The sequence below is a fragment of the Callorhinus ursinus genome, unplaced genomic scaffold (assembly GCF_003265705.2).
Source record: "Callorhinus ursinus isolate GAN/ISIS: 27379988/994484 unplaced genomic scaffold, GSC_fseal_2.0 scaffold2, whole genome shotgun sequence".
NCBI lineage: Eukaryota > Metazoa > Chordata > Mammalia > Carnivora > Otariidae > Callorhinus > Callorhinus ursinus.
Genome location: NW_027397064.1, coordinates 60,527,506 through 60,545,094, shown reverse-complemented (window position 1 = coordinate 60,545,094; position 17,589 = coordinate 60,527,506). Strand labels below are relative to the sequence as shown.

Below are 17,589 nucleotides of genomic sequence, written 5' to 3'. Positions count from 1 at the left end.
GCTCCAATATACCTTCTGCATCACAGACCTGTACCTCTGAAACAAATAATACATTATATGTTTAAAAAAAAAAAAAGATAGCAGGAACGGAAAAATGAAGGGGGGGGAAATCAGAGGGGGAGACGAACCATGAGAGACTATGGACTCTGAGAAACAAACTGAGGGTTCTAGAGTGGAGGGGGTGGGGGGATGGGTTAGCCTGGTGATGGGTACTAAAGAGGGCACGTACTGAATGGAGCACTGGGTGTTATACGCAAACAATGAATCATGGAACACTACATCAAAAACTAATGATGTAATGTATGGTAATTAACATAATAAAATTTTTTTTAAAAGAGGAAAAAAATTAAATAATGTATATGATTTACACTTAATCTGGAAGATAATTACTAACACTATTCCTTTGATGCTGATTATCTTCTATTTCATTTATCTCCCTCTTTGTACTCAAAAATAAAAATCAGAAATCATGTTAAACCTAAAAGGTGATTTTTAAAATTAAAAATATAGAATATACAGAATGAAAAAAAATAAATGACAAAACAGTCATTTGAATTGAAAACATCTGTGAGTATCAAGAAAGCAAAAATCTTTTTAAACTCTATAGATACACAGGGATCGGAATGGAATGATGCTCCCCTCCCCCTGCTTTGTAAAATTCAGAGACATTGATAGAAAGCCTTAATAGAGGGCAATAATCCACATGAAATTTTAATGAGCTCACCCTAATTCCCCAAGTTCAGAGAAATGGAAAAAGCACCACAATCCCATTTTTATAGGCACTTTAAAAAGATATATGGAAAGCATAAATTAACTATGATATTGTAAGAGTTAGCCTCACAAATCTTACAGAATGGCAATCATGCCATAATTTGCAACAGGTCACTTTACTGTAGCTTTAAAGTCCTGATTTAAAAAGAAATACCCTACACTCTCATGCTCTAGTGAACAAAGCTATCTCCAAAGTTGGAACTTTAGCTATGATCCAATTATATAAATTTAGGAAACAGTTTAACGAAATTCAGACCCATAGCAGCAGGTAAGCCCAAGGCTCTTGCCAAGTGGCTTCCACTCCTAAATTCAAATATAAAATGTGAATGTGTTTCATCTGAGGCAACTGTGCAACAATTCTTTATACAACTATCATCGAGTTTAGATGGGAATAACTCTGTTCCCATCACCAAAAAAGTGTCCAGAGCCATGTACCAGACCCATATGACACCTTTGCTCTAGTTAGACACAGCTTTTTCCATTCCTGTCTGATGACTGACCCAGTATCAAGTATGGAAAGTGGGGTTTGTCTGAGGCAGAATGATTCCGTGAGACCAGGTAGATGAGGATAACATACTCCCTTAGAATATGTTTTTACTTCAACAAGTGACAGTGTTTCACTTTGGTTGGCATTGTTTCCTTCTGGGTCAGAAACTGCACAGCCAAGTACTCTACCCTATTTGTGAGGACCAGTAGAACATGCCCTTGGCAGCACTTGTGCAGCAGCTAAATTGCTAAGAGAATCTTAAAGGGTAGAGATCAGAACTAATCAGCATCAGAGCCCTAGCAAAGCAGCAAGAGTGGACTCAAAACCTCAGACTTCAAAGAAGACAAAAGTTGGTTTCCACACAAGTTCCCAGCAATGTTGACAAGGTCATGGATGTCCACCGGTATCAGGCCTTTTTCATGACTTGCTGCTATAATAATATTGTGTGTTTAGAGAAGATTTTCATGCCAAGGAACCACTCTGATTCTTTTTAATTTGCCATCAAAAAACATCAAAGTCTTCTAATTAAATATAGAAACTGGCCTTTACATTTCCCTGAGCCCCTAGGAGATGGTCTCTACTGATGTTATCGGAAGGGAAGTCATTCTGGATGTCCTGGAGCACAGGGAGGTACAGGTGCCCTTGGCCTATTGTAATCTGATGTTGGTATTTGGTTCTCTTGTGCTCCCGTTGTCCCTGGTTCAGTAATGGGAGAGCGAGCAGAGGAAGTTGCTGAGGGATCCCATAGTAGTTTTGCAGTCCTAGGAATTCTCTTGCCCCGCCAGACCTGCACAATCTTTGCCCTGTTGCCCATAAATAACAGGCTGCACAGCATAATCACCAAAGCCACTGATTTTCCAAGGCAAATGACCACTAAATTTTGATTAAAAATTCATAGTTCTGGGGACGCCTGGGTGGTTCAGTCGGTTAAGCGTCTGCCTTCAGCTCAGGTCATGATCTGCGGGGAGTCTGCTCCTCCCTCTGCCTGCCGTTCCCCCCTGCTTGTGCTCTCCCTCTCTTTCTCTGACAAATAAATAAAAAAAAAATCTTAAAAATAAATAAATAAATAAAAACAACTCATAGTTCTATATCAAACCTCAGCTACAATAATCACAGCTTCATGTCATCGGTTAGCAACACATGGATTACCAGATACTAATATTTTGACAATTCACTGTTAAAAGATCGTTTTCAAAACAAGGTAAAACCATGACTCTCATACAGATACAAAAATGAATGTGTATTAAAGATTTTATTTAATTCAGTGAGGAAACTGAGGAGGTTTTACAACCAATTCAAAGCAGAAGTCAAAAACAGCACACATTTACATGGAGTAAAGAAATGAGAAACGAATGAGCCAATGAAGGCAAAACTAGCTTCTGTGTGGAGGATAGTTGATATAACCTCTATTAGATAAGACAGAATTTACATTTCTATAGAGAAGAATTTTGTTTACATGACTATCAGTTACCTACAATTTACAGAATTATAAAAAAAGCTCCTATACAATCAGAAGCAGATAACATAGAAGAGTGTCCGCTACATAGTGCGTAGTTTTTCACTGAAATACAAAATTGTTCCTACAACACCTATACTTATACCAACGTGAGATTAAGGAAGTAACAGATAGGGAACTGGTGTCCAAGTAAACAGTCTGAAAGAATGGTACAAAATATCAATGATCTTTCAAGGAGCCTGACCAATAAGACTTTCCCAGTTTCATACCATTAATATGTCACTCCATATTCAACAAGAGTAGTAAATACTATTATGTGATTAATGGTACATATAGCTAGTTCCAGAATGCTGGTTGAACCATTTTAGTCCATGTTCCTTGAGGAACTACAGCCCAAAACTGTTTGAGACATTGCTCTATCTGCACCTACATGCCACTCTTTTTTTTTTTTTTTAACCACAAGAGTAGGATCTCTACAACTGAACAAAAAAGCTCCTGCTGTTGAATCACAGATCTGTACCTCTGAAACAAATAATGCAATATATGTTAAGAAAAAAAAAAAGAAGATAGCAGGAGGTGAAGAATGAAAGGGAGTAAATTGGAGGGGGAGATGAACCATGAGAGACGATGGACTCTGAAAAACAAACTGAGGGTTCTAGAGGGGAGGAGGGTGGGGCGATGGGTTAGCCTGGTGATGGTTATTAAAGAGGGCACGTTCTGCGTGGAGCACTGGGTGTTATGCACAATGAATCATGGAACACTACATCAAAAACTAATGGTGTAATGTATAGTGATTAACATAACAATAAAAAATTTAAAGGAAAAAAAAAAAAGAGCTCCTGGCTCCTGCAACCATAACTGAGATAATGATGACTCTTATGTACATTGTTCCAAGTTCAGATGAGTGTTTAGAATTGCCATATTGATTGACAATAAATATTTTCCTCCACCATCTCCTCTAGTGTCATTTGGCTTTGATTTTACTTACTTCTATTCTATTCTATGCTATGCTAGGCTATTCTATTCAGCTCCACCAACCAAGATCTCACAACACCACAAAGTGAAGGAAGCAATAATTCCCCTCCAGTCACAATTGCTGAAATGGAGTCAGCTGATATTTCTATACCTGTTCATATAGCTCAAAGATAACCTTACAAATGTCATGCCCTTCCTTGACATTATAAGCCAAATGAAGACCAGTGGAAATATATGCCATGGGCCTGCCTAATATTGGCATGTGGCAGGATCATATTTTGAAAAATTAAACTGATGCTGTTTTGGTCTCATAACCCTTAGTAATTCTTAGTTTCCCTGAGGCTTCCTACCTATAGCCTGGAACAAAGAGGCCAACTGAGTTGCTTCATCAGCTCTCAGAAGACACACACGTTTCAAAGCAAAAGCAAAGGGACTAAAGGAAGCAGCTTCCAGGGTACCCTGGCAGAGGAGGACCATGGCCGCACTCCCCTCAGGACAATACCAGACTCCAAGACATCCTACCACACACCGCCCGCCTGCGGTAGGGGCCAGGTCTAGGCCTTTCCAGAGCAGCCACTCTCCACCAGATGGCGGCAGCTTCCCTGGAGGCCTGATTCAGGTCTCTTTTCCCCTGGCAGCTATTCTGGCTCCTACTCCAAGTCCCCTACGGGGTCCCAGCCATCATTTGGCTACTCCCCCGGGGCAGCAGCAGACCTACCCCAGAGATCGCCAAGGACATTGACACCATTTGGCTCAGGGTGTGTTAGAGAAAAAAGAATGTCTAATGAGTTGGAAAGTTATTTGAAGCCTTCAGTGCTTGAAGACCCTTGGGCCGGCCTACAACCAGTATCTATAGTGGATATTAACCAACAATACAGCAATATCCAAACATTCACAAGCAAAACAGGAAGATACTTTTGTTAACATTTCTGAAATTCACCCAAAGCTTCATGTGTCAGGAACATCTTGGACAAAACTTTTACTTGTGTAATTAAGTTGAACCCTAAGGTGGTGACTTTGAATAAATTATTTGGATCCTCTTGGTATTTTTCATCATATCAAGTATTATTGATATTAGGGAAGATATACAGTGGAATAATTTGCAATATTTAGCTCTTTAGAAGTACCTACCACATTTTAGAAGATTTACAGTTTCCAAATATTTAACGTTCATGGTTATAGAATGGACATTTTGGTTTTCCAATGTTTTAAAATAAAACATTTTGTCTTTTTAGAAAAAAATAAAAAAGCAAAGGGACTAAGTTGCAAGTGCTTGATAAGGTACAGTGATGGTTGTTTTTTTTTTTTAATTGCAATAAGGTTTGACTTGCAAGATATCAGCCAAAGCACAAAAGATTAAGCAAAGAGTTTTATATTAGCCATAGCAACAGTTCCATATAGAAAGTAAGGGCAGATTTTTACTCCCACAAGGAGGATTAAAGACCTTCTCAGTTGGGGGAAGGAGGGAAGTTCAAATACAAGTGAGGAGTCTGCTCCTTTGTTCCCTCCCTTCACCCTGGATGAAATTTAGGCAGTCTCAGACTTTTCTGGTCATTCTTAGATAGTAAAAAGCCCAAATGGTTACATCAAGTTGCAAACAAAGTCTCAGTTCAGGAACTAAAAGTGTGCGACCTCAAGTAATTACCAATTTAATTTGATTTAACAGTTCAACTTCTCCCCTCTTTCAACTGGGGTCTTTGTAGGTAGACCCAAAGAATGGAACATGATGCTATTTCCCCACCATTGGCTTCAACCCCTATCTTGCTATCTTGCTAGCTGTGTTTTCTGACTCCTCAAAGGTCAAAACAGGAGGAAGAGAAAAGGGAAAGGGGAGCAGGGAGGGGGAACAGGAAAGTTAGTACTTGATCAAGACTGTCAATGGTCCTTGCCCTCTGGTCTGACAGATGTCTAAAGCTGGCTCTTACAGGCCCTTTTATGAGCCCCTTCAGAAATCCTCACTGGGAATATTCAGTTTCATTTCTAGTCCTGGTGGATGCATTTTTCTCTGCCTAGCTGCTCCACCTCAGCATTCCACAACCCATTCTCTCCCTTGGGTTCCCATCACTTGGTCCAGGCTTAGACAAGATTTAAAAGAGCCCCAGGTCTGTTCTTTCTCCCAATGACCGTATCTGTTGGAGTAAACACACACACACATCCTTTGCTCCCACCTTGGAACAGCTGGATAGTCCACATTCCTGCCTTTTACATTTTTCAGTCAGAAGTCAAACACCAGTCCACACTGCCACCCTCCTGCCCGCAACGCATATCAAGGTTTCTAAGGAACTCTTCTCGCCAGGTTTGAGATGAGGGAAAACAAGGCAGGAAGAGCTTACAACAGAACTCTTTTCAAAGACATCCTCTATCCAATCCTCTCTTCCCATTTCCAAAGCTATCCTTTAGAACTTCAATACCAAAAAAGTTTAGAAACTTCCTTGGAAATTTTACAAATTCTACTCTGTGATCTCACAATCTACTCTGCCATCTGGCATTTGTCATTTTAGGATCCCAGCCTAAACTTCCATTTATGGATCCTATTACAAGTGATTTCTACTAGGGGCACCTGGGTGGCTCCGTCATTAAGCATCTGCCTTTGGCGCAGGTCATGATCCCAAGGTCCTGGGATCAAGCCCCACATCGGCCTCCCTGCTCAGTGGGAAGTCTGCTTCTCCTTCTCCCACACCCCCTGCTTGTGTTCCCTCTCGCTGTCTCTCTCTGTGAAATAAATAAATAAAATCTTTAAAAAAAAAAAAACACAAGTGATTTCTACTACTAGAGGAAACGACTCATGAGCAACATAGGTTCGAGTATGGGGGGGGAAGAAAGTTAAAATTTAACACATTTAAGTTATGACTAAATGTTATCCCACCTTGATTCTTACTTACCCTCAGTATAATACACGCATGTAATAAGAGAGGCTTGGAAAACAGGGGTCCACAAAAAAAACCCAATGGAAACAGAAAGCAACTCTCTGGAGAAAAAGCAATAGAATGAAGGGGTAAACAAGCTGGCAACCGTCTGCAAAAAGGTCAGGTGTCCTCTCCCCCATCAACATCAAAATAGTTTGTGTACCCATAGGTCTGTAACCCCAGAAAGATGTATGGAGAATAATTTAGTGAGTTGATGCCCCACTGCTCCCTCTGTATCTTCAATGAAAGCAAGAGGTAAAAATGTTCACAGCCAAAACAAAAAACAAAAAACCAAAGGCAGCCAAATCAGGAACAACAGTGAAGAGAAATGATGGTTCAAATGGAGTGAGCTTGGGGCACCTGGCTGGCTCAGTTGGAAGAGCACAGGACTTTTGATCTCGGGGTCGTGTGTTTGAGCCACACGTTACATGTAGATATTAAATAAATGAAAAAAAAAACTTTTAAAAAATGGAGTGAACTTGAAAGAAAATATTCTGATTTACAAGATTTGTGGCTTGTTGAGCATCTCAGGAAACACTGGGTGACAGCAAAGACTGAGTGTGCCCATGAGCTTAAATACCCACCTATAAGAGAAGTTAAGTGGTATGATTTACAAATTAGATAAATGAGCTGTACAGCTTGGAGTCCCACAAAGTTTGTGTGAACTTAGACTCCTAATATTTGATATGGTTCCATTTATTAATCTTCTTAACATAACTTCATGTTAGTATTAAAAACACTGTTTCAGATGTCACCAAAGGCACTAGGAAAGGAGATCTATACCACCCAGCAATATTCTATGAAAGCTGGAGGAACTCATGAAAAACTAGATAGAATAAGAGAACATTAGCATTCTAATTCTTTTGCACTCTTGTGGTTGCTGTTAAATATACATGAAGGAGAGTTCCCCAGGGTTGTAGCAGAACAATTAAGGACTGCCACATGAAGCCTTGCTCATGGCTTATCCATGTGTTTAGAAATTTTGCTCCCACTCAGTAGTCATCTCTCAATCCAGCTTTCTTCCCCTGGAATCTAATGAATCTGTTCCCTTTGACCCTTTCTATTTTATTTACTATTGCCATGTAATAAATTACTCTAAAACTTAGCAACTTAAAACAACCATTTTATTATGCTCATGAGTTCTGTGGATCAGGAATTCCAACAGGGCACAGTGAATAAGACTTGCTTCCACCTCCATGATATTTGAGGTCTCAGATGGGAGGACTCAACAGCTAGGATTGACTCTAGGGTAGCGGAGGGAAAGAAGTGCTGGAATCACCTGGAGGTATATTCACTCAGATACCTGGCTGGTGGTGCAGCCTGTCAGACCTTAGCTGGTGCCGAGCACCTACACATCGCCTCCTGTGTGACCTGGATTTTCTCCCAGCATGGCAGCATGGGAACTACATGGTGGCTCAGGGTTCCAAAAGCTGAATCTACATCACCTTTCTGGCCTAGCTTCAGAAGTCACACAGCATCACTTCTGCTGCATCTATTGGTCAAATGAATCACAAGCCAGCTGAGATTCAAAGGGAAGGGAAATATACCCTCTTGAGAGGAGGGGTGGCAAAAAAAATTGCAGCCAATTTTTTAAAACCGCCTTCCCTGACCAACACTTGAATACATGCATGATTATCCCAAGTGCATGTCTATTTTTATTTTTGTTATCATTTCCCCATTTTGTAAGGCTTCTCTGAGATAAAGCACTCTGCTTGCCTCTCCTTTTACCACCTCAACCTGGCCAAGTACACACACAAGCACATAAGCATACATACTCACTCACTGAGTACACACCACAGTTTTCAGGGAATTAATTAAGCAAATGAACTTTGAGATTCAGGAAAACTGTCAGAGTTGATTTTCCTTTTTTTCCCCCCACTGCACAGGGAAGCAAATCTTGAACTGTTCACCATCAAAAAGATTAACCTTTCATTTTTTTCATCTTTCAGAAAATCTTAGTAAGCTTTCTATCAACTCCTTTACACCACTTGATTCAATTTTTTAAAACATCACTGATTTTCACACTAGCTATTGTTTCATGATATATAATTATATAAACAATGTTTCAAGGTAAATGTTCTTTCTAGTCCATAGAGAAGTTAAGTATTTAATCTATTAGTACTGAAATCATTCTTATCTTCTCTAAAATATATATATTGTATATATATATATATATATATTCTTGGGGTGCCTGGGTGGCTCAGTTGGTTAAGCATCTGCTTTCGGCTCAGGTCATGGTCCCGGGGTACTAGGACCAAGCCCCGTGTAGGGCTCCCTGATCAGTGGGGAGTTTGCTTCTCCCTCTGCCTTCTCCCTGCTGGTGCTTGCTCTCTCTCTCATGCTCACTCTCCCTCTCTCTCTCAAATAAATAAATAAAATCTTTAAAAAATAAAATAAAATAAAAAATATATATTAAATACACACACACACACACACACACACACATTCTTAATAACCAAGTAAACAATGACTACTGCTAAGGGAATTGAGAAAAATGTATTCACTTTGAAACACTTTTTCTGTAATCAAAACTGTTGCTAGCAAGTACTATATTGTTTAGAAGCTCTTCATCATCCTTCAAAGAAACACTTTTTCTGATCATATTTTCATTTTCAGTTGAGAGGCATGTATTATACACTACAATTTGATATAATGAATGCACACAAATCACTCCAGTTTTTAGCAAGCCCTCTTTTGTGGCTTCTTGGAGTATCATTTGCTGCTCCCTGATTATTGGCAAACCCAGCGACTCAAAGGATAAATATTCTGCCCAGAGATCAATGAAAATACAAAAAGAAAATACCTATAACTTTTATTTAGTAAATTTACCAAACTATTTTATGCTTTGTTTTACCAGATTATGCAAGGAAGGATAATCCAGGAATTTCAACCATGTTCCTGAATGGACAGTGATAAACTGCACTGACAGTGAAATGGAAGAAACACAAAATGCTCCGGGGCTATCCAGCCTCGGCTGAAGTCTTTATCCCAGGGGAATGAATCCATATCTCATAGGAGAGTTTACATTTATAGGGCTAGTTTAGAGGAAACTGATGTAAAGCAGAATGTGAATGCTGTAGAAGAGATTCAGAGTGCTTTGGGGATTAGAAGGGTAAAAACACATAGGTTAGAGGAATCATGAAAAACCTCATAGAAGAAGTGGCCAACCAACTGCTTAAGGTTCCACCCTTAAATATAATGAACACCCAAGACTTATCAGATATTTCTGGACAACAACAACATGGAAGAGAGAGACCTAAACAAGCAAACAATATGAAAAAAAAGGGAGAAAGAAAACTTGAAAATTTTGAGGGGTGGGAGGGAAAAGGACACAATACAGAGAAGAGAGAAAAACTTACAAAGAATAGCCTCAGAGAAATAAGAGAAGGTGTATCCTGAAAAAAAGAATAGGTACAAAGAAGACAGGTAATCAAAGAACAGGAAAGAGTTCTTGGAATTTAAAAATCTATACACTAAGAAAATTTTTAATTAAATAGGAGTGTTGGAAAATAAAGTCTTCCCAGAAAGTAGAGAAAAGGAAAGCAGGTTAATAGAAGAAAGACACAAAAGATAAAATTGGACAATCAGTCCTGGCCATGGAACATCTAATAGGTCTGGATACCAGGAAAAGAAAAAGACAAAATGAAAGAATGATAATCAAGAAGTAATTCAAGACAACTAGTGGTGCTGAGGACATAAGTCTGTAGCCTGAAAGGACTTGCCAAGTGACCAGCAGGATTAATTTCAAAAGTTCCATTCCAAGGACTGCATCACACAATTAGTGACTACTGGGGATAAACTGAAAATCCCTTAAGTCTTCAGAAGAGAGAATAAAAGAAATGAGAATGGCCTTGAACTTTTCAATAATGACCCTAAATGACAGAAGGCAAAAGATCAGAAGTTTTTTAAAATTTTGAAAGATAATGACTTTCAACGTAGAATTTCAACCTAGAATTTCTACGTGGTTAGGCTTTAGAGTGGACTAAAAAGCATTTGCCAACACACAAAGGCTAAATAAATTTACTTCCTGTCTCATAAAAATTACTATGTGTCCAGCAAAATAAGTAAATAAGTCAAGAAAAAGAGAAATCATGGATTCCAAAAACCAGGGTATCTAATTCAGGAATGAGTCAAAGAATAGTTGCAGGATAACAGCTGACCTAGAGAACAACCAGTCTGGAGGTCTCTAGGAGGAAAGTTCCTAGAAAAACAAGAAAGTTAATAAACTATCCTGACTTGCTTAGCATTGGGGAAATTATTGGGAGGGGTTAGACAAACCTCATGGAAAAATTAAAGATAAATACTGAAAGGTATGCAAGTAAAACAAATGTTACAATCATCAACTCCAGGAAAAACAAGCACAAGAACTGTAAAAGCAAGAAAATTAAATCATAATACATTATTTGTCATAGGAATAAATAATATTTATATAGTACAGTGTTATCCATGACTACCAATTGAACTAAAAATTATAACTCTATTATGATGGTGGAGTGTTGCTATCTAGCCAGTATTCCTTCCCTCCCTGTCCCACCTTTTTCCACCTAGGTTTTGTTCAGGTATCTACCATTTTCCATCTGGCAATGTCCTTTGGAGGAGGCTGATCCCAATACCAGCCCCAGAAGATAAATATAATTAGTCCCAATCAGGATAATCCCATCCATCCCTTCAGTTATGAAAGTTTTAGGAAGACGCATATGTCCAATTCTGTTGAGGGGCTTCTTAAACAGAAATGCAAGGAAGAGTCAGTCTCCTCTTCTTTCTGTGGATATACGTTAAAGACAACTAAATTTGCTGCCTCCATCCAGCAATCATGAGGGCAATCTAAAGACAAAGTCAACACCCCAAGGATAGTAAAGCAAAGATCAGAAGTACTCAGGTTTTGATGATGCCACTGAGTTATGCAACCCTGAGAGATACTATCTTTAGATTTCTGTTAAATGGAAATAAGAAATGTCCTTATTAAGCCAGTAAAGTCAGGGTCTTCTGTAATCCTCACTTGAAAGCATTCTAATTGTTTTGGGTTTTTTTATGGGGTGGGAAGCAGAGGGAGGAGTGTACAGCCTGATACTCAGAGTACTAAATTGCTAAATCCACGTCTACCATTAACAGGACATATATAATATACTATCTAAAATTATTAAATCAAGATAGAGTAGAGCAGTATAAATTCCACAGTTAGAAACACAGAGGCAAATACTTCGGAAAACAGTTAAAATAGTAGATAGTTGGGGTGCTTCGGTGGCTCATTTGGTTAAGTGTCTCACTCTTGATTTCAGCTCAGGTCATGATCTCAGGGTCGTGAGATTGAGCCCCACATCAGGCTCCACACACAGTGGGAAGTCTGCTTGAGATTCTCCCTCTCCCTTTGCCCCTCCCCACCCCGCACTCATGCACACTCTCTCTCAAAATAAAGAAATAAATCTTTTTTTAAAAAATGAAAAATAAAATAGTAGATAGTGGGTAGTTTTCAGGAATAGGAATAAGAGTTTCAGAGAAGCGAGGTAATATCATTTAATTATGTGGATGATTAGTTTGATAAAAATAAAAAGTAATCACAATAAATAAATATGCAAAACAAAAACAAAGAATGTGATTTTCCAAGGTAACTGTACAGAAAGGTTGAGCACTTCATGTAGCTATCAAAGTAGCTATTGACATCCCCCAAAAGCCAAACCAGCTGGTCTTCAAGAAGCTAATATAATAATCATAACCACATAGATCTTACAGTGCTAGGTACCAATGGCTCATAGTGGGGAGCAACCTGAATCTTTTTAATTACATAATGCAATCCTCAGATAGGTTCAGACAGGATTAGAACAAGAGGATATGATTACAAGGTAAGATGATGAGGGCTAGGTTGAGGTCACATGACTTCCCAGTATTCTTTCCCCAAGTTATTTGCTGGCAGCTAATTTCATCCCTTTTTTTAATTATTATTAAAAAAAGGTCTTCCAGCTCTCATTTCTCTATAATTCAAATATGAAATTTTACTCTCAAGGTCTCAATATAAAGGGCTATAACTGAAAAAAAGATCTTTTCAGCAAACTTCCAAGATTTTACAACTGTTAGACAACATTAAGTTCAGGTGATGGAATCTGATTTTTTTTTTAATTTAAATTCAGTTAGCCAACATATAGTACATGAATCTGATTTTTGATAATCAAAGAAAACAGAAATGTAAGATTGTGGAGTGAGGAAAAATTTGTCATTCTATTAAATAGAACTCAATTTATTTATCTCTTGATCTTTGACAAATTAACAAATAGGATATTAAAATCTACATTTTAAAACAAAATCTTGTCACTGATTTCAGCCACTTGGCCACCAAACTTTTCACCAGATCAAATAATGAAAATGAGTCAGATTTGCTTTCCCATCTTGTTCTCTGGTCACCTCCTGGTGAGGTGGGCCTGAGTCTGCTCTAAGAAGGAAGTGCAGTCATTCTCTAGGATCTGGAAGAGTTAGGGAGGAGGGACCAAGACATTGAGATGTTGCTGTTAGCATTCTGTTAATACCAACCTGCCTTCAGGTCTCAGTTTACTTCTCCAGGAATCCTCTTTATCCTCCTAGACTAGGATAGGCCCCCTGTTACATCCTCTTATTGTAACATCCTACCCTTATCACAACAGTAATCAAATAATTGTTTCTGTAATGAACTGTTTCATGTCTGCCTCCCCTACTAGACAGTGAGTTCCATGAATCACAGGTTGTGTGTATTTGGTTCAGTTTTATATTACCTAGCACAATGCATGGCATATTATACATGGTCAGTAAATATTTGATGAATAATTGAAAAGGGGAAACAAATGGTTTTTATGCATATTAAAATATGTTCAGCCTTACTCATAAAGAAATAAAAATGAAAGCATCAATAAAATGCTATTTTCTACTTATCAAACTGAAAAGTTAAAAAAGTTTGATAATACACTGTGTTGTTGGTAAGAGTGAAGTGTGCCAGGTGGCCCCTGTTGGGGGTGCCATAGGTTGGCTGTCTTTTTGGAAGAAACTTAGCAAAATATTTCAAAACTTAAATACATATACTCTTTCACCCGACAATTTCACATCTAAAATTTTATTCTACCATTATGCTTTCATTTCTAATCAAAGACACCTCTACAAGGATGTTCATGATGATTTTGCTTGAATAGGAAAAGAATCCTAAACTCATACAATAAAGAGAGTTAAATACCCCACATCTCTAAGGTAGAGCCAGGCTCCTCAGAGACAGCAGTCATGAGGGAAAGTGAGGGTTTCAACTTTGCCACTGGCCTAAGAGGTTTTTGGCATGGAGGGTTGCAATGTCAGAGAAAAAGCAGCTGGTGGCCTTGGGTCTCCGGGAGGAGGATGACAAGTTCAAGGAGTTCCCTGAGGAAGATTGGTCTGGTTTAGATGAAGATGAAGAAGCAAACCTGTGGGAGGATAACCTGGATGATGACAATGCAGAAGGTAATTTCTCCAGTCAGTTCTAAGGTGAACCAGAGAAACATGGTTATAAGATGGAGACCTCATAGCATCCAGAATTGTTGAAGCAACCTAAGCTTGAACTGGTTACCAAATTCTAGGACAGAGAACCCAGGATGGGACACCTTAAAAAATATGTTTATATATTCTTTTTTTTAACATTTTATTTATTTATTTGACAGAGAGAGACACAGCAAGAGAGGAGACACAAGCAGGGGGAGTGGGAGAGAGAGAAGCAGGCTTCCCGCAGAGCAGGGAGCCCGATGTGGGGCTGGATCCCAGGACCCTGGGATCATGACCTGAGCCGAAGGCAGACGCATAACGACTGAGCCACCCAGGCGCCCCTATTTATTCTTTTATTTTTGTTTTTGTAACACAAAGTAAATGTTTTGACCTAAAAAAAAAAGTTAAATAAATTATGGTACAGCCATGTAATAAAATACTACACAGCAGTAAAAGAATGAATTATATATGTATATACTGATTAAAAATAATAACTAAGACACATAAGTGAGAAAATAAAATGCAAAACAATATTCATTTTTTTTAAGATTTTATTTATTTATTTGACACACAGAGACAGAGAGCACAAGCAGGGGGAGTGGGAGGTGGGGAAGCAAGCTCCTCACTGAGCAGGGAGCCCGATGCAGGACTCGATCCCAGGGTGCTGGGATCATGACCTGAGCTGAAGGCAGACGCTTAACCAACTGAGCCACCCAGGCGCCCAACAATATTCATATTGTATTCCCCTTTATTGTTGTGGTTTTTAAAGGAGATATACATGCATATAGGATATATCTGGGAACCTATGTGAGAAACTAGCAACAGAAGTTGCTTCTGGTGTAGGAAGACTGGGAAATTAGAATCTGGGACAGAAGAAAGATTTTCTTTTCCATTCTATGCCTTTTGAACTGTTCAAATTTTTAGCATGTACCTTAATACATTTTTAAATATAACTACTCATTTAAAAATCTAATTTTTTTATATTTTATTTATTTATTTGACAGAGAGAGACACAGCGAGAGAGGGAACACAAGCAGGGGAAGTGTGAGAGGGAGAAGCAGGCTTCCCGCAGAGCAGGGAGCCCAATGTGGGGCTAGATGCCAGGACCCTGGGATCATGACCTGAGCCAAAGGCAGACACACTTAACGACTGAGCCACCCAGGTCCCCCAAAAATATAATTCTTGAAGGAATATTTTTCTAGACCAGATAAATAGTCTTTCCACTTAGATCTTTTTTTTTTTTTTTAAGATTTTATCTATGTATTTGACAGAGACAGTGAGAGAGGGAACACAAGCAGGGGGAGCAGGAGAAGGAGAAGCAGGCTCCCCACCGAGCACGGAGCCCGATGCGGGGCTGCATCCCAGGACGCTGGGATCATGACCTGAGCCGAAGGCAGACACTTAAAGACTGCGCCACCCAGGTGTCCCTTCACTTAGTTCTTTTAATCAGTTTGTAATTATAAATATGTAAGATGACTGAATTTTTATTTAGATTATTTTGAAGATGCTCTCCTGGGGACGCCTGGGTGGCTCAGTCAGTTGAGCATCTGACTCTTGGTTTTGGCTCAGGTCATGATCTTGGGGTCCTGGGATCGAGCCCTGCATCAGGCTCTGCACTCAGTGCAGAGTTTGCTTGTCCCTCTCCCTCTGCTCCTCCTCTCCCTGTCTCTCTCTCTCTCTCTCTCTCTCCCTGGAATAAATAAATAAAATCAATCTTAAAAAAAAAAGATGCTCTCGGGCGCCTGGGTGGCTCAGTCGGTTAAGCGGCTGCCTTCGGCTCAGGTCATGATCCCAGGGTCCTGGGATCGAGCCCCACATCGGGCTCCTTGCTCCGCGGGAAGCCTGCTTCTCCCTCTCCCACTCCCCCTGCTTGTGTTCCTGCTCTCGCTGTGTCTCTCTGTCAAATAAATAAATAAAATCTTTAAAAAAAAAAAAAAGATGCTCTCCTTAATGTACGTTTATTAATACCTCTGTTTAAAATAAAAGTCTCTTTTTATATCACTAATAATTTTTCTAAACAGAGACAGGTAATAAATGTCTGCAGGGGCGCATGGGTGGCTCAGTCGGTTAAGCCTCTGCCTTCGGCTCAGGTCATGATCTCAGGCTCCTGGGATCCAGCCCCGCATCGGGCTCCCTGCTTAGCGGGGAGTCTGCTTCTCCCTCTCCCTCTGCTTGTGCTCTCTATCAAATAAATTAATTAAATATTTTTTAAAAATGTCTGCTAAGGAGAGTCTCTAAAGTGGCTATAGGGGGCGCCTGGGTGGCTCAGTTGGTTAAGCGACTGCCTTCGGCTCAGGGTCATGATCCTGGAGTCCCGAGATGGAGTCCCGCATCGGGCTCCCTGCTCAGCAGGGAGTCAGCTTCTCCCTCGGACTCTCCCCCCTCTCATGCTCTCTCTATCTCATTCTCTCTCTCAAATAAATAAATAAAATCTTTAAAAAAAATAAGATAAAATAAAGTGGCTATAGGCTAATCACCTTCATTTAATATAGAAGGTACATTTCTCTTTTGAAGTGGGAGCCATATTCATTCATTCATTCATAACAATAAATCTAATTTAATTTCTATGACCATGCATTTTATAAGAATTATACAATTCTTATTTATTTTATGAAATAAATTCCAATTAAGTTTTAAATGTTACTTTTAAAAATGTTAAGAAAGTAAATTAAATGCTATTAAGAAATCTTAACATTAAATGTTATTAAGAAAAATAAGACTTATGTGAGACAGTTACAACTGTTGGCTAGTTGATGCACTATCATAGCTGATGATCTAATTTTATCAGACTACAAGTCAGAAAGTGCATAGCATGGGAGAGAATATCTCATATGCCTGGAATCCAAGTAAGAGAACTGCCAAGCACCATATGCATTCAGCTAAACTCTGCCAAATTGAATGAGGCTTTCAGAGTGTAAGTACACCTGAGCCACAGAACTGTCATAAGAATATGGAAACTTGTTACCAAAATAACATAAACTGGCATCAAAAATTTGCTGTTGAATAAGAAAATGTCAACTCATTAAAACATTTCTAGCTACCTCCACCTAAAGCCATTAATTTTCTAATGAAAGTTAAAAGGTGAGCAGTATCTTATTAAGATCACTAATTTTGTTGGAAGAATGCTTCTACCTAGTTTGATTAATGTATAAGGTACTGTAGCACTTTATTTTTAGGTTGTAATATATCACTTAAATAATATTAACATTATAATTTCTTTTTTTAGCTTTTTAAAAATTTTTTATTGTTATGTTAATCACCATACATTACATCATTAGTTTTTGATGTAGTGTTCCATGATTCATTGTTAACATTATAATTTCTACGTAGGGAAACCTGGGTGGCTCAGTTGTTAAGCGTCTGCCTTCAGGTCGAGAGCAGGGAGGCAGATGTGGGACTCGATCCCAGGACCCTGGGATCATGACCTGAGCCGAAGGCAGACGCTTAATGACTGAGCCACCTAGGCACCCTGAAAACTTTATATTGACATTAGTTGTAAATATATATATTGGGGGGGCAGCAAAGCA

General features: G+C 39.0%; 1 pseudogene; it reads left to right on the top strand.

Annotated features, from left to right (window-relative positions):
- Positions 1–13,896: 13,896 nt before the first annotated feature.
- On the top strand, positions 13,897–14,109 carry LOC112809411 (26S proteasome complex subunit SEM1 pseudogene; annotated as a pseudogene).
- Positions 14,110–17,589: the final 3,480 nt, after the last annotated feature.